This window comes from Drosophila pseudoobscura, chromosome X (genome assembly GCF_009870125.1).
Source record: "Drosophila pseudoobscura strain MV-25-SWS-2005 chromosome X, UCI_Dpse_MV25, whole genome shotgun sequence".
In the NCBI taxonomy this organism is placed as follows: domain Eukaryota; kingdom Metazoa; phylum Arthropoda; class Insecta; order Diptera; family Drosophilidae; genus Drosophila; species Drosophila pseudoobscura.
The window spans coordinates 4,657,196-4,664,439 of NC_046683.1; positions in this window are offsets into that span (position 1 = coordinate 4,657,196).

Sequence of the window (7,244 nt, forward strand, 5' to 3'; positions counted from 1 at the left end):
GTGCCAATTGCAAATAGAAAACAAAAAAACAAAAAACGAAAGAAAGTAAAACATATATGTATGAAAACCCCTAGTGAGAATTGTAAATTATATGTCAAGCCCCCTCCTAGCCCACCCCCTCTCCAACACACACACACACACACACACACACACACGAAAGAAAGGAGACGAAATGCAGGAGCAGGAGGAGCATCGACCAAATTGAAACTTTTTATCATTGAAAACAAAAACAAAAAAAACATGTATGGTGGTAGTTATGTAAGTCTTAAATTATGTGCAATTTATACAAAAATCTGTTTTCACCCTTGTTTACAATGTATTCACTGTTTTCACTGTTTACTTTCTCCCCCTTGCCCCCCCACCCACCACCAACTATCTACATATATACCCCCATACGCATAGATATAGTATGTATCTATCGCTCTATAAAAACTAATTAGCAGCTTAGCCTTAGGATATACATAATATATGTATGTAGCATATAAGTTCTGTGTACGATAACAAATCTAGAATATAGGAATTAGGAATGAAACGATGGCATGGAATGGAAATGGAATGGAGATGGAGATGGAAACGGCGGAACTGTGAGCAAAAGATGAGAACCATTCGAATCATGGAAATGAGGGAAATGGCATGGCATGGCATTGTACGGGCAACAAACTTTGGTTCAGATAGGATTTGGATTTGGATTTGGATTCGGATTTGGATTGATTCGCTGACTCGGTTGGATTATTTCTCAGCATATCTGCGTGAATTTCTAACAAAGTACAAAGACACACAAGAACTATGCGATTTTTTTGATATATACATATAACAAATAGTGCAAATATTTATACAACCACCCATTGCCCTACCCACATCCACCTCCCCACTACTCCCCATTTCCTTGACAAAACATATGCGCAACATTTGCTGAAACCAAAAAGAAAAAAACACGAGAAAAATCTTTGAAAACTATGAACAAATTGTAAACTAAATTAAATTTTTGTCGCATTTATTTTGACTAGTTGAAATTTATGAACCCAGCCCAAAAATTAAAAGAAAGAAAAGCGCACATCGAAGGCAGAGGCATATACATACATGATATATTTTTGAACCGAGACTTTGCGTCTTTTTTGTTGACATCTTTTAAGTCTAAGAGCAGCCGAACTATCGAACAAATCGATTAATTAATTAATGGAATTAATGGAATTAGCAAAATTATTTGATGCCCTTGAGCGGAGGAGCGCAGTTGAAAACATCTGAGAAACAACTGCTAAATCACAAATGAAGTTTCTCCCACTCACGTTCCCCAATAAAACATAAAATATTGACAAAAATATATAAGAACTCCGAAAGAGTATCAGTTTCAGAAGATCTCTATATGGATGGTATATGGTAATCCCCTAGGCGTTAAGTGGTATAGAAAAATTTTAATTCCAGCATCACACATCACATCGGATATGCATAGACGACACATTGAGATGATCGATATGTATGTAGATCCCATGTGTGCGTCTGTATGTATATCCCATAAGGCACTTTATTAGCAGAAATTTGCAATTTGCTGGCAAAGTTCTATCGATAGGCATGATACGAGAGTGTATTGTATCTGTTGTCGCTGTCGATCGTAATATATTATATATGTACATGTATTTTTTTTGCCTATATCGACCCATACATATGTACACACTTACAATATGTAGAGGAAACCCTATGTCTAAGATTACATACAATATAATAAAGAGATCTTTCGTTTGCCATCACTTTTGATTGTTGTGTGCAGATTGAACAGATTGACAGCAAATAAACATAGATATACAGACATATATGTTAGATATAGAGATACACACACACACACAGTTTGCCATAGCCGAAATCGGAGAGATCGGAGAGAGAACAGGAGCAGAAGCAGGAGCAGGAGCAGACCATACCGTTGCATGTATAAAACGATACAAAAGTAAGCAAGTGAAACAATGCAAGTATTCATCAATAAACATAATTTCCAAACACAAAAGAAAGTCGAGTGGAGTGGAGTGTACTAATTTTTGGCTGGGAGTGCCGGCAACCAATGGATGGAATGGGATATCGATATCAATATTGCCAGTAAAGTGGAATCACTCCATTCAATTGAAATATACGATTGATATTTAATCAGTTTTGGTTTGCATGAAACCACTTAAATTGAACAATTTTGAACGAGGTAAAAATTAAGTTGTATGCCTGTATCTGTATCTGATGGAACACGACTGAAATTCCGCGGAAAATTATTGAATTTAATTGAAATAGATTGTAAGCAAGTTGAAGCTGATTGGACTAGGCTGATGTCGATGGAACCAGGTTGAACTATATTGAATTCAGTTGAAATTGATTGAATCAGGTTGAATTTAGCTGAAATGCAGTAAAGACGTAGCCAACAAAAACGAATAATATGAAGACAGATTTAAGTATTAATTATTTGCAGGCCTGATCGGCGAAGGACCTACATTCCTAGGAAATAAACCAACCCCAAAAAGATACTTCATTAATTTCCAATCAGCCTGAAAGTATGCCATACGATTTAAATTAATCTGACTTAATTGCTTGCAGCATAACCCAGCCATTTCTCATACGATCTGAAAGTGTCACATCTCCTCGGCATCGGGAGACTGGATCGACTCGATCATTGATGCTGATCAAGGATTTATATACTTTATGGGGTCGAAAACAACTCCTGGGTGTTACGTATATATAGTATGTGTATAATACGCATTCAGCCCAAAAGTAGGCCATAAATGGAAGCTGAAATTGCAAAATTTGCAACATTCTTTCGCAACATTTTCTTCGAAACATATATAAACCCCTAATTTGCAACATTCTTTCGCAGCATTTTCCTCGAAATTTGCATCATTATTTTTAAAATAATATGTTTAATTTATTTTTAAGATTATTGCACTACTGGGACCAATAAGGAGCTAATTTTACAGGGGAAAAATCATAAAAATTGTTCAAATTCAATTTGGTGCCAAATGATAGTAAATTCCTTCCAAGAAGGAAGCGTTTCGAAGCTGCTACTATTCGAATTTGTTCAGTTGAAATAAGTTGAAGGCGATCGAACTAGGTTGACGATGGCTGACATAAACTGAAGTCGGTTGAAACTTGTTGAAATAAATTGAAATTTGCTGCAATAGATTGAAGATAAGATACATCCACATACAATATCCCGCTACTATGTTGGGTTCACCCTGGTTGATTATCTTGGTGCTATATTAGACTCCAAGTTAAAGATTTCTGAACAAATTTCTACCATGGTAAATAGGGCCATGGGCGTGCTTGCGTTTATAGAGATGTGTTCTAAGGACTTTGATGACCCCTGTAGGGAGAATATGTATTCCTATGTATTTATATACTCTGTACCGTAAACAACATAAAAAGAGCTTTTTATCCCGGAGAAGAAGCTCTTGATATGATTTCGGAACTTGAGTAAGGACGACATTCGAACTTTAACGGAGTCTTACAGAAATTGGAACTAGTGGAGATACATAGATTCGATGAAATGGAGAGGCATCGAAACGGATCCTATGAGGATCCTCTAAAGAAGGAGATCTTAACATTTGTAGGGAACCCCTCTCAGGATTTGGAAAACAAGGCCCACCAAAGGCTTAGCTTAGCTAATCTTACTGATCGGTTCAAAAGATAATAATAATAATAAAAAGACCGACGTTTGGACCGACAGACATGACTTGTCGTCCTGATCAATAATCAATAATTGATATATACTTGATATACTTCTGTATATCCATATGTAAACTATATACTCGTATTTTGTGGGTTCGCAGATGGGACTCCACTCTCCATATCTATACTCTTGGATATCTGGGGATACAGTGGGGTATGGAGGGTGGAACTGGATGGAACTGCTGCTGTTGCCTCTGGCGATCCGGGGAAAGAGTCTACTAGTCTTGTAAACGAAACTTTTGGGTTGAGGCTAGAAGACCAAATCACTGGAGTGGGCTTTCAAATTCGAAAGTTTATAAGGATTTACAAATTGATCCTTGAACTCAAGAAGATTCAAGCAATTCAAAGAATTATGTGGCGTAAATAAGAGAACTTTTACATAATTTAGGGATAGCTTTACCTTCAATGGATCTTTAAAGTTACATGATTTTCCGTGTCAGGTGGAATATATTTTCCAATATTTCATTGTGCTAGCTCTGCATTTTGATGGCAAAATATGAAAATTCAATGAGTAGATAATGCAATAAAGTATAAGTACATTTGGGATGGAAAAGGTTGGAAAATGTTTCTTTGGCGAAACCCTACCGAACCCAAACCAATCTAACTCTTTCCAGTATTCAGTGTATTGATCACAAATCGATGGTTTCTTATGAGACACGGGGTATACTCGTTCATCGATTATGGAAGGCTGTGCCATTAATAATAAAAATTATGGGGCGTTTACAAGAGGTTGTCATGACAGTCGTCTGACATTTATGCAACTTTACGAGAAGGAGGACAACGGACTGGCAACACATCAGATTTCCACCCCGCAAGGACGCCACCCAGCCCGGGCCGAATGACAAGTCTATCAATTTTTCACACACTCCTGGCGACACCACTAGAAGGGCTGCCAAAGGGCCAACCCAAGACGGACCGAGTGTCGAGGGATGTCTGGGCATTTTCCGAGCGATTAGAAGGCCCCCCTCCACCATTCCCCGCGTCAGTCAAGGGGTAGAGCTCATCAAAGCCCATCAACGGCCGGGGGCATGCAAAATGTTGGCTTCATTGCACAATTTACCTTTCTCTTTGCGATCTTTGTTCGCTGCATATCGAATGCAATAATTTTTGACAATTTGCGAAATTTAAACGTCATGAATTGCAGTGTCTTAAATTACAACATCGATAACCCTTCGCTGGCATCGGGAATCTGGTATCCGGGACCTTCGTCCTTGGTCCCTAACTGAGAAGTTTGCATCTGCCATCCGCAGTATCCGAGCAAAGTTTTGTCAACATCTCCAGACAGGATCCTACGAACCCGTACGGATCTCTTGGGCGATCCATTTCAAGTTCGGGCCGAAGAGAGCCCGAGCTGTTTACTTACTTGAAGTTGTCTCGGTATCCCGCCTCCACCTCTTCGCACTGGGTTCGGGCCAGTTTTGATTTTGTGACTTGTCATCCGCTGACAGCTCAATCAAGACAATGTCCTATGACAGCGCTACAATAACCGCTCCGAAAACTGTCGCTTCATGCTTGGCCAGCCGCAACAAGGAACAACATCCACATCCACATCCCCATCCCCAGCCACAACGAGAATGTCCCGAGATTTACATGACAAGTCAAGAGATGGGATGGTCTGTGTCCTGTCTGGCTCGGGTCTCTCGTATTTTCCTTTTTTTTTAAGGAGGAATCCTCCGGAATGCGGAAGGCGCTGATCGAACCTGGTAGTCGGACCCGGACAGATGTCAATCAAATGAAATTAACACATCATCATTGGAAAAAGGTACGAGTAGTCTTCTTTTTTGGGCTGGGAATAGAGCAAGCCCGCCTGGGGCGGGGGCCGGCCAGACCCCCGATCCCTGGTTCCACGGTTCCACGGTTCCACGGCTCAGGCGGTGGTGGTTAAGTCGCATTAGGCGCTAATGTTTTTCTTTTCGATTTTTGCGATTTTTGCTTTCGCGATTATTGCGGTTGATTGCATTTAACAGAGCTCCGATTTTAATACCCTTCGCATAGGGTATAATGCATTTTCCCGCCACGAGAATGCAGTGCTTTTGAGCAGTATCCATGAAAGATTCGATAGTATTCTAATAGCAAATATGTACTTGTTGTTCAAGTTGAGATTTGCCATAGATCCGGGTTAGGGATCTGTTGAATGTAAGGATTCATAGAACGCAGTCGAAGTTTTCAATGGATCCGTCAGGGTATCTGAAGCTTCGACCCATCGAAGCTAGCCCAACCTTAGAGTGTATTTTTTTGCATGAATTGAAAAACCCTTACAGATGCACACACACACACACATTGGCATGGAAATGCCCGAGGTAGCGATAGGCCTAATGGGATTAAGTAATATCATTAATCAGCCGACTGAAATCGGAATCGGTACTGGAAAGCCGAAGCATATGACATGTGCCACCTTCCACCTTCCACTCAACTCAACCCACACACAAATGCCGCGAGAGAGAGAGGGAGGAAAACAATGGATATGGATATAAGGGGCAGCACAACCCCCATACCCATACCCATACCCATTCCCTTTCCAATCGACACGCGCTGTGTCTGTGTCTGTAATTATGTAATTACCGATATGGAATACCGATACCGATAGACACTGACCATCGCATATCGCACTAATTGCATTAAATTGTCCAACACGACAACGATCGCTGGCCAGATGACGCTGTCCGGCTCCTCACCGTATCATCTCATCCGATCCGATCCCGATGTCCTTCTTTTTTGTTTTTATTGATACGCACGTAGTGGCTGTCCCTGCCTCCCCTCCCTCCAGCTCCAGCTCCAGCCCGTATGCAAGTTGTTTGAACTATTTTGATCGGTTTACATTTAATTGGTCATGCAGCGTTTTGTCCGAGCCCGAGCGCTCTATAATTTCTTAATTTCGAGCTCGGGCTCGGGCTTGGGCTCGTTGGTTGGCCGGCGCTATCATCAGGGGGGGTGGATTGAGTCCTGTCCGAGATGTTACATGGCTATCATGGCACTTTCAACCAGGTGCAGATAAAAAACTACACTGCACTGATGTTTTTTAGTCCATTTGGGTAGTTTGGATGGCATGAGGCGTACAGCACCCATCGCTGATGCAGGACGACCAAATTGATTCCCAAGAGCTTCAGCTTCTCTCTTAGACGGACAATCAATTAATAGTTTAGCGATAGTTTTGCAAAGATCTACATATTTGGTTCCTCAGTGAAACTCCCACTTATCTACTTACTTTCCCCGAAAACCCTGCAGAGCATTCAGTGGAAGTCCGCTTCCGTTCTCCAAATGTTCTCCCACCAGCGCTGACCCTTTAAAAGTATATTAAATACAAATTATACAATAATAAAAGTGGGAGACAGCGGCACGAACCGCCTCAGGGGAGAGAGAGAGAGAGGACTACGCAGGGAGTGTCCTTGTAAGCTAATTAGCCATGCAATATGTTTGGGTTGTGCCCGGTTCCCTCATCGATATGGAAATTTCCTGCCACCTTGATTGACAACTGATCTTCGTTTCTTGTTCGCGCTGATCCTCCCGATCCATCTGATCCCTTTGTTTTCGCCCAAACACTCATAAGT